The sequence below is a fragment of the Notechis scutatus genome, chromosome 1 (assembly GCF_049901735.1).
Source record: "Notechis scutatus isolate UNSWTSFEM ecotype Mainland chromosome 1, rNotScu1.2, whole genome shotgun sequence".
NCBI classification, from domain to species: Eukaryota; Metazoa; Chordata; class Lepidosauria; order Squamata; family Elapidae; genus Notechis; species Notechis scutatus.
In genome coordinates, this window is record NC_142009.1 from 292,731,235 (window position 1) to 292,746,102 (window position 14,868).

Here is a 14,868-nt window from a genome sequence, read left to right on the forward strand (position 1 = left end):
GGAGAAGGTCGCCTTGAGATAGTTTAATGGAGAAATAAATAACCACATTTGTGGGTATTGAAATGTGTCTGCTCCAAAATGGATTCTATTTACTTTATGGATAGTCTTTAAAACAAGCAATGAATGGAAGAAAACCACATCTGAGAATGACTGGCGTGAGAGATGATTTGGTCTGGGCATCTCATTATAGAGAAATTGCAGCAAGATAAACTCTGCAATCTTTCAAGAGAACATTTAGGATGGTGACAGTAGGTGCCTTCATATATCCCAATAAATAAGGGCAAAGTAATATCGGGGCATTTCAACTTTTAGAGTACCCTATGGAAGACCTCCAAGTGATTACTTTGGGAAACAGGATTCATTGAAAGGTTTCAGATTATTTTAGTAGGCTGCAACAAATGGAGTGGGTTTTTAAGAGATTACAGTTGTTAATTGATAAGGTACTTATACCGGTAGTCCTCGATGTACGACCACAATTGAGCCCCAAATCTATGTCATTAAGTGAGACATTTGTTAAGTGAGTTTTGCCCCATTCTGCAACCTTTCCTGCCACAGTTAAGTGAACCATTGCAGTTGTTAAGTTAGTAGCCCAGTTGTTATGTGAATCTGGCTTCCCCGTTGACTTTGTTTGTCAAGATCACAAAAAGGGATGACATGACCCCCAGGATACCGCAACCATCATAAACATGAACCTGTTGCCAAGCATCTGAACTTTGATCACGTGACCATGGGGATGCGGCAAGGGTTGTAAGTGTGGAAAACGATCATAAGTCACTTTGATCAGTTTTGTTGCAACTTTGAACAGTCACTAAACAAACTGTTGTAACTCAAGGACTACCTGTGCTCTGTCTCTCACTGTAGCTTGCACCTATCTAACAAGCTTGTCTTCTCTTCCCTTCTTCCCACATTTCCAGTTATCAGCCTAGCTACTCTATCCACCTGATGAAGTGAGCTCATGAAAGCTTTTTTGGGTTTAATAAAAAGTGTTAGATGGAAAAGGAGCTACCAGATATTTTCTGATACTAAGTTTTATATAGGAGAATCTGGTAGCTCTTTTTTTCCTACCAACAGTAGTTTTACTGAATGCTAGTCATGGGGGAAAGAAAGCAAACGGTGGGACATGGTACAGATGATCGATCAAATTGCAGCTTTCAGTCTCTGGCAACCACTAGAAAAGAGTCACACCACCTTCAACATAGCAGGGGTTGAGTGACCCGAGGAAGCAGCGAAGATTCCTGTGTAGTTGTGATTGTTTTTGTGATGAATTGTAAGTACAGAGTGACCCAACTTAGACTAGGTCCAATGCACCCAGATGAAGGAAGCTTGTCCAGTTCAACGGAAGACTAATTTTCACTTGCAGAACTGAGCAAATAAAATAGATACAGGTTCCATGCTAATAAACAATAAGACTTAATGATGGCTAGTTAACAATCACTTTAACATTTTTTTCATGACATATCCATTTTGCACATACAGGTAGTCCTCAATTTATAATCACAAAAGAGCCCAACATTTCCATTGTTAAGCAAGGCAGTTGTTAAGTGAGTTTTGCTCCATTGACCTTTTTTTGCCAAAGTTGTTAAGTGAATCCCTGTGGTTGTTAAGTGAATCATGTGACCATTAAGCGAGGCTGGCTTCCTCTGCTGACTTGCTTGCAAGGTTGCAAATAGTTTTCACATAATGCCAGGACCATGCCAGTTGCCAAGCGCCCAAATTTTGATCACATGACCATGGGGATGCTGCAACAGTTATAAGCATGAAAACAGGTAATGAGCAATTTTTCCAGTGCTGTTGTAACTTCAAACCAGTGGTGAGTTTCTTTTTTTTTTTTTTACTACTGGTTCTGTGGGCATTGGTTGGTGGGCGTGGCAGGGGAAGGGTACTGTAAAATCTCCAGTCAGAGATGATATTTGCCGGTTCTCTGAATTACTCAAAATTTCTGCTACCGGTTTTCCAGAACTGGTCAGAACCTGCTGAATACCACCTCTGCTTCAAACAGTCACTAAATAAAGGCTTGTAAATCAAGAATTACCTGTAATTCTAATGTGCTAGTTAGCAAATCTTGCTGTAGCCTGCCACAGTATTCAAAGCTATTCTGCTAAGCTTATTGCTAAAAGCCAAAATATTTCTTTGGAAAACATAGATGTAATATTGCTCTGTTTTTATTATGTATGCAAAAGATTCCAAGACTGAGTACCAAATGAATAGAATTCAAACCATAAATCAATTTCTGCTTCATCTTAATGGTGTAGCCTGCTCTTTAGAATGTAGGGCATGTATAAAATTAATACTGGAAGAGGAAAAAATAAAGTTATAAAGTATGGTGATCCAACGCCATATATAATAAACCAACCACAATATAATGTGGTTTGTTTGTTTTGGATTTAACATGTTCTTTGGACCTAGCTATTTTGGATTTCAAATTGTAGTTTACAGCTTTTAAATAAGGATTTTGACTTATCCAACAAAACACAGTTAAATGAATCATAGTTTAAGTGTTAGCTTTAAATTAAGATTACTGACAAGTTGTGAAAAATTGTAAGCCAGCTGTATCCAACTATAAAAAAGAAAGGCATCCATAAGTTGGTCTTACCTCCTGGACACAACTACGTAGGTTTATTAACAGTGGTAGGACAATGGCTTGACAGTGCCTTTAGGGAAGGGAGTTAAATTTCTCAGCCTAATTAACTGGCAGCATAAAACATTTTGCATTGCATGCCAATACCTCCCCTGAGCTGGGCAATGCTTCCTGGCAATACCAATATTATTTGTTACTCTTTGTGATGATGCAGAAAAAAAATTAACTAATGCTTAGCTATGTACTCATAGACAGGGCAGTGCCAAGCAAATATCAAGTTGCTGCAATTCTGGGAAGGAGGTGGGCACACTAACACTGCGGTCTAATTAACATTTGCTTAGTGCTTTGCAGATACATCATGCACTGTAAACTGAACTAGGAATATGGGTAAAGCACGGAATATGTAGAGGATTATCAGCTAAAACAGAGGTGGACAACTATGGCCCCTTTATGATCTATGGACTTGCTAGCTCAGGAATTCTGGGAGTTGAAGTCCATAGATTGCTAAAAGGGCCATCCATGAACCAAAAGGTCCTAGAGATGCCCCCTCTTCATATAGGCCAAGGGGGTTGAAACTTTTCAAAAGCAACCGTTACAGTGGTATTTATCTGGAAGCTACCTGCCCCTAATCCCCTAGAAACATTTGCTTTAATTAATGTCCTTCAGAACATTGTAAAGGAGAAACAATGAATGTGCTCTTGGGTTTTACTGTTCCTTGTTCTTGTTTCTCTTTTTCGTCATTTCTGCTGATGGCCACTAAGAAAAATCAGAGTAGGCTTAAAGTTTATGCTAAGAAGAAAATTATAAAGAATATTCCAAATGAAGCAACCGTCTGGGTAAAATACTATTTTGGTAATATATGTATAACATTACCAAAATAGTATTTACCCAGACAATAGCTTCATTTGGAATAAAATAATGAACACTATTTTCTCATTTGTTTCCTACCCAGGCCAGCAATAGCTATTCAATGTTTTTCAGTCCACCCTAGAAAAGCTTGAGATTGAAATGAGACTTTGTAGATGCAAACCATCATTCTACTACTGAATATGGCCGTTAATCTGATTTTGCTTTATTGCAGTCTATTGAAGGCCTTTGTGAGGCTCAGAAGCTTGTCCTGTTGATGGTGGTAGTATATCTGCACTACTGTTCATTCACATTCAGAGCAGGAAGGCAAAAAATAAATTTGCAAATACTCAGGAACTTAAGGGGCTGGACAAGTGTGGTTGAGATGTATACTTAGCAAGTGTGCCTGCCAGTGGAATGTGTGAATTTGGGCCCTTTTAGATCATGAGGACTTTACAGCCTTCCTCTAATTTTTGTTGGGATAATTGACTTCAAGAGCAAGCTGCAGTGTGTTCATTGTTGGATTGAGGTCACAGTTTCCATAAAATGTCTGATTCTTTATGGCTGGAATTATTTGGCACATATATTAGATTTAAACATGCTCTTCTTCAGTAGTCAGAGATGCTTAATTGAAAAGAAACAGCCATGAAATTACACTAGGGAATGGTCCTGCATTTTCTAAGAGGCAGCAGACTGAATCATTATGTGGTCAAACCCTTCCTTTCCATCTTGGTTTTAAAGTAATGAATCATGTTTCCTGCAAAAGAGAGGTCAGAAACACAGGGGGATCTTATTTCTAGGGTTTCTAATGCTCTGTATCATCTTTTTTCTCTGATGAATCAGAATCATGCAGATTAAAACTTGTGTCTTCCATTTTTTTTGGCCTAATGGTGGATATGTAACTGTGATATTTCATTGTCCCCAGGCCCAGAGATTCTGAGATCTTATGTACATCCATTCTTCCATACTTGCTTTCCCTAAGCAACAATCTTCCTTCTTCAAAAATAACTAAAAAACTGAACCAAATTAGACAGAATTACTGCAGCAAGAAGAGGATTGGGCAGTTGAATGTTTACATCCATGCATTTGTCTTAACCTTGCATTTTTGACCACTTATTCTGACCAATGCATTTCAGCTGAGCGTTATACATAATATGCAAAGAGAGAACAGATATTGTTGCCTTTGGCAAAAAGCCAGCTAAAGCGATAGAGCAGACCGACTGTTTCTCAGGGATGTTTTTCCTTTACTGGGGTTATAGATTGTGCTAGAAAAGGAAACAGGCCTTTCCAGACAGTTGGCCAATCCAACTCTGCTGCCTGCCAACACAAGGGAGCTCCCCATTTCCAAAAGGGAGGGAAAACAAAGCAACCGATTCTTCCTGCATCATAAGCTGCGTCTGTAGTATAGCAGCCTCAGCGATACTGACACATCATTCCTCTCCTGTCTCCAGGGCCCTCAAGACATTACTGTTGTTTAAAGACAAGAGTCTGCTCCGACACTGCTTGTGGGAACTTTACTGAAGCCTGCTGAGCCAGGGACATAAAGGAAACCTTTTGCTAATCAAGACCCAGGCATCCCTCCTTCATCCCCTCCTATTCTCAATAGCATGTGTTCAGGACTGACCCACTGATCCTCGTCAGGTAAGTGGCAAATTCCATAAGACTGGGGTTTTGGAAGGGAGGGAGGTAGCTAAGTTTTGGAAGAGAAGTCTGCTGTGCTGTTTAGCGTGAGGATTTCCTTCAGCAATCTGTAACCAGCCTACCTGAATAATTTATTCTGGCTTCTGCCCTTGCAGATTTGATGAAAACCAGGAGTTCAGCTTTTGTTGAGTCTTAAACCCTCTTTTATCCTGAATATACGGTATAGCACTCTTTTAGAAATGTTTGCTTGAAATCTATGAACTTTTCAGAGCTGAAGGTGGGGAATTTCTTTTCAGTCTAAAATTGAAGGCAGCGACTTTCTTCAACAAAATGCTAATTTATACCACAATTAAGAGCTTAGATAGAAGGGCTTTATATCAAGAAAACTTCTAAATTATCTAAATTTAGTATCATCTGCTGAGGCTGTGACTTTGGCTCTGGGATTTAGACAACAGCCCTCAAAGACCTACCTAGACATGCATAGATGTATTTTTCCATAAAAAGAATAACTTCTGGCTCTGAAATTGTCTGTCCATGAATGCCTGTCCATGAATGGAAGATTAGGAAGAAGGGATGAAGTTTTGCACGAGAGTATTTCGTGTGGCAATGGCTCATGGATCATCTTGTCGATCATGAATGGGGAAAATATCTCTTGAATGTCTTGGTATGCCTGTAAGGCATTTTGGTCTGACGCTTTATAGCTCTCAGCAGGAACTGCCCTGTTGCTTTGAATTCACCTATGAGATCACTTCTTTGACCTTATCAATAGAAGGGGGCAAGTCTAGGGCATTTAAGATTGGCAGGCGAGGAATCTGCTGTAAAACATCAGGATCAACTCTGGACAGCCCATTGAGTAGATTGGAAAAATGTCCAGCCCAGTGGTTTTTCAGCCCTTCCTAGTGTTGGATCATGACAGCAAAGGGGGAGCATTATGATTTAGAAAGACCATAAACTAACTTCATGATACTGACAAACTTTCTGGTGGCATCCATGTCTGCATAAAGTTCTACCTGCTCAGCTTTCTTTGCCATCACTTGCCCTGTATTTCTTGCAGTTTTATCTGTACTTTGGACTGCAGATGTTTAAAGTTGTCTTTCTTTGAAACAGATAATGGATCGTTCTGCCAGTCTGCATAAGCCCTGTCCTTGTCCTGAAGGGCTGCTGAAATGATCTTGTGTTTTTCATCAAACTAGTTTTCATGTGCCTGTGTTTTCAGTCCAAATACAGTTGTGCAGTCTATATCAGGGGTCCCCAACCTGTGGGCCACAGCCCACTACTGGGCCGTGGCCTATTCGCAACTGGGATGCATGAGTGACAGGCTGGCATGCGCTCTCCCACTCATGCAAGCAGCGGGTGCACATGCCTGCCACAGACACAAATGAAGCTGTGCACATGCATGTATATACCTGCCCCTTGCACAAAACCATCCCCTCTTCTCCCTGCGCTGGGTCGCCAACCAGGTCTATATGATATCTTTAAAACTATGTCCACTTTTCAGAACAGGTTCCTACAAGCAGTAAATTGCTGGAGAGTTTTTCTCTAAGTACATCTTGGAAATGTTGGACTTGATCTGGGTCTTCTAATCTTCTGATGTTGAATGACTTTCTTGGTTGGTTAAAATGTAGAGGGGCTAAGTTTAGGTTGCAGACCGTGGTCAGTCCAGCACTCAGCACCTTGAATGGTTCAAGTAATGGTGCCATCTTGAATATCATGCTGTCATACTATGAGCTAGTCATGCAGGTGCCAGTGGCGTGCTATTCAGTTTGCCTGCCCTGTGTTTCCCAAGGACTCCGTCTCAGTTGTCGCTGTTTGTCCCCCACTCTGGCATTGAAATTTTCCAGAATGATGAGTTTGTCACTGATGAGTTGTTCAAATAATCCAGGTCCTTGTAGGAACCTTCCTTGTCTTTATCTGGACTCATGAGAGTTGGTTTGTAGGCATTGACAGTACTTTAAAGTGCTTATTGATCTTTTAGTTAATGTGGGATTGTTTTAAACCAATCTAATAAGATTGTCAATTTTGGATTCCTTGCTCCTGGAAATACTATAAAGCTGTTTAAAAAAAGAGTGAATTCTGGTGAGATTTGGCAATCATAAGATTTTGCCATATAAACATTTCGGATGATCCTTTTATTTCATTTAGGATGTAATAGTGGATGTTAGAGGTACTTTGGGTGTTATGGCACCTGTAGGATAAACATTTCAGATAAGCCATTATTGCCAACAATCAGAATGGCCTCGTATTTTGTGTACTGTAATCTTCCCTAAAACCAGATGGAATTGTTTATTTATAGGAGATGGACCATATATGATGATCTCAACTCCTCTAACTAGAGAACATCCAGATCTCCTCTTCCAACATCTTTGCTTTAAAGAAAGCTCCCAAGAGAGATAAAGTTGTTAGACATTAATATTCCGGCATTTCCAGATGGCTCTGTTTCCAGTCTCATCCTCCCAAAGTATTTTGAGGTCCGCTTCTGCTGAGCTCATAATGCTAAAACAGGCAGAGTAAACCATTAACCAGTCCAGGCTGCCTCCCACCCTTCAGCTATAGCAGCTCCTGATAAAAAATTTTTTTTAAAAATGCCCCTATTCTATACCAAAAAGGGAAAACTAAACTATTAGTCCTCATTTTATCAACTTTGGGCATTTTCAATACATGCATATGTGAATAGACATCGGTTGTAATAAAAACCCTGGGGTGATATGTTGTGTAGACCTCAGCCCCTATTGGAAGGCTGTGTTGGTTCATGTCCCTGCAGTTTTGCAAGCAGAGGCTTTTCACGAGAGCTATAATAACGGCTGTAGGCTGCAAGGCGGGATATCTATGTGAATCATGCAGAGAGATAGCAATGGCCAGGGGTGGGAGTCTACCAGTTCGGACCAGTTCTATAGAACTGGTTGTTATGATTCTGTGCAGTTCGGAGAACCGGCAAATCGTGCTCCTGTCTGGCCCCACCCCTCTCCACCTGTCCCTCCCAGTCAGTCCTTATCGCGCATGCGTGATATTGCACGCATGCCCAACATCGCTGACTGCATTCTCCCCCACCCAGTCACTCCTTAAGGTATTTCTTTTTTCCCTTCCCGACGATCAGCTGTGCTGATGATCAGCTGTGCTGGGATCCCCCTCCCTGTCTTACTGCTTCACCCAGGAGGCTTCCCTGAGGCCCAGGAGGCAAAAAAAAATGGGGGGGGGGGAGGAGAAGAAGAAGAAGAAGAAGAAGAAGAAGAAGGAAGAAGAAGAAGAAGAAGAAGAAGAAGAAGAAGAAGAAGAAGAAGAAGAAGAAGAAGAAGAAGAAGAAGAAGAAGAAGAAGAAGAAGAAGAAGAAGAAGAGATGCCCACCCAGTCACATGGTCACCCCTACCTAGCCGTACCCACAGAACCGGTTGTTAAAAAGCTGAGAGGCAAGATAAAGCAAACATTCAGCACATTGTGTTCATATAAACAGAGGCAATCAAGCCCAGCAGTTTGTTTGTTTTTTACTGGCAGGGATTGTGAAATTGACCAGGAAGTGACTGGAAGAATCATTCATTAACATTGCTCTGAAACCCACCAGAGAACTTCATGTTCAGACGGGGTAAGGCCCCAGTTTTTCATGAATGGGATAACGATCTACCCCTAAGCCAGGAGTGGGATTCAAATTTTTTAACAACTGGTTCTGTGGGTGTGGCTAAATTGGTGGGCGTGGCTTGGTGGTCATGTTATTGGCTGGGGGTGGCCAGCAATATCACTCACATCGAGGCACGCATCTCCTCGCCAGGCCTCTCATGACTGTGGGGATGCTGCAACAGTTGTAAGTGTGAAAAATGGTCATAAGTCACTTTTTTTCAGTGCCATTGTAACTTTGAATGGTCACTCCACACAAGCAAAGTACCAGCAAAGGAGGGGGGGGGAACTCCAGAGAAGTTCCTGAGACAGGAACTTGTCAAGAATGTAATAAGGGTTAACAGAGAGGCAGTTTCTGTAAGCAACACCAGAATGTTTCCTTCCTGCCTTCCTTACAGGATTAGGCCAGTAATTTCTTCTAACAACCGGTTCTCCGAACTGCTTAGAATGTTAACAACCGGTTCTAGCAAATAGGTGCGAACTGGTAGAATCCCACCCCTGCCCTAAGCTCTGCAGAACTGCAGCACTGCAAGTAAATCTTGTTCTCACAAGCATTACTACCTGTAGAATGTTGAACTTGTAAGGAAAATGGTAGGGCTCCACACATTCCTTCTTCCATTGTTTTTGCCAAATTGCAAATGGATATTTAATCTGCAACTCAGACAGAGTTGCGGGGGGAATCACCTCAACTGCACAAAGAGGAGGAGGATGCAAAAAGTAGGCTGCCTGGTACCATGCTAAATTGGCATAAATGTTCTTTGTGAAGCAGCCCTCCATTTGCAGAGGTGTCAGTTTGACCAAAGCATTCAATAGCAGCTTTCTGTTCAGTAGACATCATAATTGTGCAGGGGGAACTGCCCCGGATCTAATATCCCTTATTTTTCCAATAGCGTGGAGGGTATTGGTGCCCTTGCTGTTCTTTCTGTGTACTGTAACTGCACTGAAATGATCTATGCCTGCAAAGATGAAAGCATAATGATGTGAAAACAATCTGTACTTATATTGCTATAATGAGGTCTGGCTTTTGCCAAAGGATGACACAGCATTAAAACAAGCATGCTCAGCAGTGGTAGATTTGACAAGTAATTTTCAGAGAAGTACAGATGGATGAACTCTGGGTGTTCTTATCTGATGGCCTAAGAACTGCTTTGTCCTGTAAATTTTATTTTATTTTTTTCAAACACAAGATCAGATAGGTCTTCCTGACAAGCATGCCGTTTATTATTGTAGTGACGCATTTCAGTAACATGCCCACCCAAACTACTGAAATTATTGAGATCGTCTTTGTAGTCCAAAACAATATGAATTAAAGATAGTTAGGTGCATTTCACTATCAGTCAAGATAGCCAAGAAATGTACCCCAAAAATTCAGAGGTACACTTCAATATAAAAGGAATATTGAAATGCCAGTAAGTCTTGTTCTCACAAGCATTAATATGTGCATAATGTTGAACTCGTAAGGAAAATGATAGGATTCCACACACTCCTTCTACTGTTTTTGCCATTTGCAGTAAAAGTCCAGTATAAGGGAACGTGAAACTCAAGCAGTATTGATCTGTCAAGAAATTCTATCTTCAACAATCTCTCCATTTGAAAATTAGATAGCTGGCCTTTTCCTAGTCTCAGCATGCACTCTAGTGAGCGTTTATGTTGCTAAAAGAATATGATGCAATTTTCCATAATTTTCTTCTCTCCAAAGATATTGGGTTTCATTTCACTCAAATCCTGTAAATTAAAGACCAACTTTATGTGAAAAGCATTGTGTTGAGGCCAGCAATGTGATATCTGAAGGGTCAGGAGGAAGACATATTTTATTCTACTTCTTTATCGCTTTGGTTGCAGCAGAAATGCCAGTATCTGTTATTGCAAAGTTGTTTTACAGAAGACAGAAAGATTTTATCTGATGGAGAGATTAGTGGCAAAATCTGTGTCAATTGGTAACTGGATTCTAGGCTGGTACTCCAGTGCTGTTTAATCTGGAAAGATCTTACGTTTGTGGAATTGGGAAAATGAATAAAGACCCAGGAGCTTTGCTAAAATACTGCAGGTGAAAAGCTGAGGGATATTGGATAGTAAAGGAGAGAAATTATTTAAATAAGCAAGTTTGTTTTGGCTGAAGGGAGAACATTGATTGGAATTCTAATTAAACATACTTAGAGAAATGTCACTGGAGAAAATTGGGTTAACTTGTGGATACTGAAATTGTGACAAAGCCCATGGAGCTTGCTATGGGATAGTACTAGCTTGCCATCTCCCTGTGCTGAAGTTTTGCATGTTGAGTTGGATAGAGTCCAATGCACAGCAAAACACAAGACAGAAGACTTTATATGTATCTTGGCACGTACTGTATCTCAAATGTACCATTTTACGTATGATATATGTTCCCAAAATCTTGGCCAACAGACTTGGATTCTTTGTAAAATCACTATGTGCAATTGCATTATTTATTTTCTACTGTTATACATGAATGCAGTACATGGAAGAAGTACCGTGTTTCTCATATAATAAGGCCAGGTCTTATTTATTTTTTTGAGCCCTGAAAAAATGGCTAGGCTGTCTTTTCGGGGGTGACTTAATTCCCCCCCCCCTTGCATCTTTGGGCGGGCGGGCAGTGACGGCTTGGATGTTGACCTCGCGCAGGGCACTTCGTATCGGGGTCAACGCAGGCAGCACCATATCCGGTGTGCAACAAAAGTACTTCCTAATGGCAAGCCCCCCACCATTCCCCCCCATTTTGCATGTTTTAATATAGGCCTTAATTTGGGGGGAGGGGCTTAATTTCATTTCATGCCTATAAAACATGCTGGGACTTCCTATTGGGGGAGGCCGTATTGTTGGAGAAACAGGGTATATAAACCCCATACTCACTCACAGTGATGATGTTACCTAATTGGGTAATGAAGCATCTGCAACAAACAATTAAGCTCAGAAAGCACCAAGAACGCCACAGTTCAATCCTGAACCACACATATTCTCTTCTATTGGTGCATATTTAATAGAAGAATATGCACCAATAGAAGAGAACAAGAAGGAAGATAAAAGCAAATAGTCCCCAATAAAATGAGTAACAATGGATAGTCTAGAAACCTTTTAAAAACATGGTTCTTGTAGCGTAGTCAAGTACAGTGCACAGATGTGTTATGTCAGTTGTATTAAGCAAAAGCTTCCATAAAACAGGACTACTTTCTTGTAAATGCATGGAAATGAATTCACACACTTGCTTCTTTTCATGCATGCAAGATATGAGCCTTATATCAGTAACACAGGATATTTTCTACCTGAGGGTCAAAACTAGGTAACATCTTAAGAAAAGTAGACCTATGTAGAGGCTGATAGCGAGAAATAAGGAGGTGAGATTTCAATACTGGAACCAATTTTGGGGTCATTACAAAAAGGAGATACGTTCAACATAATTAAGCAGAATGCGGTTTCTTCTCAGAGCGCCTTAGGTTACACGGGTCTTTTTTTCTGTTGAAATACTCTGTGATTAACCTTCTTTATAGAAGAGCACAGAGGAGGACTGAATCTTGAGAATTACCATTCTGAAATGGGAGTTCTGTAGTTCTAACAGAGCTTCAGTCCCTAATGAACCCAAAATAGTGGATAATACTCCTCTTGTTTCTTGGACATATTGCAGGTTTTATTCAAAGGCCCTACTGTATCCTTTTTAAACACATTTGATAGGTATCTGCTGGCTTAGGCATGTGCTAGTACCTTTCTATTATCCTAAGTATTGCAGGGTGTTTTTTTTCAAATTATTCTACATTATTTTCCAGTAAAATTGGGTATTGCATGTTGGATAATTTTATTTATTTATATTTCATACTTCTTATCTACCTATCTCCCTTTACATAATCCCCTGTTTGAAGCACTTCAGCCTTTGATTGCTACACTCAGTCTGGAATGCTTCAATAAGCACTGGGTTTTATATTGGCTAGCAGAAGTATATTGGTAAATAACTTTGGATGACACACACACACATACACCCCTACCTGAAGTTCATCAGGCTAGGAAAGTTTAAGTTAAAACATTAAACTTCCTTTCTAGATAGATTTAGTGCTCTTTTTTGTTCATCGTTTCAGATTTCCATATGCATGTTCTTTCATAAAATGCTAAATAGCAGTAGCACTTAGACTTACATATTGCTTCTTTACAGCCCTCTCTAAGCGGTTTACAGAATCAGCATATTGCCCCCAACAATCTGGGTCTTCATTTTACCAACCTTGGAATAATGGAAGACTGAGTCACCCTTGAGCCCGCAGTCAGCTGGGAGTCAGCAGAATTAGCCTGCAATACTGCATTCTAACCACTGTACCACTATGGCTGATTATATAAATTATAATTATTAAATACTCATTATTAAATACTGTCTGATTTTGTTTTTGGTTGCCCTGATTTGTTTAACAATAAAATATTATAGAATAGATATAGGAAATAAACAAAACAAAGGGGAGACATGGAAATTAGAAACTAAATGAGAAAGGATGAAAACAAACATAACCATTGTGGGAATTGTTATATTTTGTACATATTAAATACAATCATATATTCATGCATTAATTGTTAATAGTGGGTGAAAAAAAGAACAGGATCAAAGGACTTCAGAAATGATATATTACTTTCCAGGAAAAAAAAACAACAACTTTAAGGATTTCCTTTTTCCACATAAATCTGCACATAGTCTTTCTTTTTCAGAGAAGTTTTGTGTCTTTCTTCAACTTCAGCAGATGGAATTACAGAATGGGTTCTTATTAATTGTGGTTCACAAATCAGATAATTATTTTGGTGTTTCCTTCTGTACTTCCTGGCACAAAATAAGAATAAGGTTTTATAGTTCAAAGCATTTGGACAAATTCAGCTGGCTGCCCCTATTTTAAATTAACCCAATTGTCCCTTGTTAATTTGGCAATAAACTGGCTAGTGTGAAAGAAAACGTTAATTTGAAACAGAAAAATAAAACATGAAAATTTACTACATTTACTAAGAGGAGTGGAAGTGGGAGCCCAAGGCATAGATGTGCAATTCACATAACGCAAGCCAATTTTACTTCTGAAAGCAGTTTAGCCTCACATCCCGTTCCTGTCATTTGAAAGATAAAAGGTTACTGGCTCCATGACACTGGAGATCATCCATATTTTTTTTCTTCCCAATTGACTCACAAGCCATGAACTGATGTTTGTGTACAGAAGCATTTATTGATATATTATCTTTCCTAGTTGATGCTCAGTATTGATTTGCCTGGTGCGCTGATTCAGTGCATCTGACTGCAGTTTCACCCTCTCTTTACTGGGAGATCTCCCCTGACCTTGTACTCTCAACAGCCAAAGTCACATATATGGGTAAACATTCATTACTCTAGCAAGTAACAACTAATTGGAGGCAAATCTTAAGTTGCACGTTCTGCTTCTGCAAAAACAGAGGCAGACTGGCATTCAGATATGCAGGATTCAGGAGCTGCAAGAGCAGTGGAAAAAAGTGTAACAGAAGAGACAACCTAGTTGAATATGTGATATTTCCTAAACAATCTTCATATTTGCATTTTAAATGACAAGGAACTCCTTGATCTATCATTGATTTAGAGTACATCTTTTCATATGACTGCAGGGAAAGAAGGTTTAGGAGTAGATCTAAGTAAATAAAGTGATACCTATGCAAAAGAAGGTTGGAATGGCTTTTTAAAGAATGTAAATAATCACACTTGGACATCTTCATGTACATATTTATAGTCATGTCAGTTGAGAATAAAATATACGTTTACATCCATTCATATGTTCGTATGTTAGTCCAGAGCCAGATAATTTATGATCACTGAAAAAGAATATCTTATTAATCTTTGGAAATCACAACAACCAGCTATTTTGAAGAAGAATGAGATGCACCCGCTCAGAGTAGTCAATGCTCAACTACATAATCAGAGGCTTGTTTTGTAGGTTTCTGCTTTCATTGTCCAAATGACATAAATTGCACAGAATTCTGTAGCATAGAGGACCAGCAAACTAAGGTTTTACTGAAAACAAATTTATTTTCAAAACTTCTTCAAAACATGGGACAGGACCAAACGTACTTATTTTGGTTCCTTACACTTCTAAATATGATTGGAAGCTCAGCTACAACACCAGTTGGCATTCAGTATGTGTTACTCCAGGCATAGTGGTTTAGATAGGATCCAATCTGGGTCAGTCAGTACTGGATGGATT

At 39.7% G+C, this 14,868-nt stretch overlaps 1 protein-coding gene across 26 annotated transcripts in view; it reads left to right on the plus strand.

The window, feature by feature from the left end:
* TMEM63C (transmembrane protein 63C) overlaps positions 1–14,868 on the plus strand; it is an 85,787-nt gene that overhangs the window by 17,427 nt on the left and 53,492 nt on the right. For 14 of the 26 annotated variants that reach the window (XM_087951966.1, XM_087951981.1, XM_087951979.1 and 11 more), the window contains one exon: positions 4,876–5,065. The gene's annotated coding sequence lies outside the window, so the exon portion shown is untranslated. Of the gene's footprint in view, positions 1–4,823; positions 5,066–8,548; positions 8,643–14,868 lie in introns of those variants that run through there. The other 12 variants (XM_087951974.1, XM_087951971.1, XM_087951987.1 and 9 more) reach the window with 4 other exon arrangements.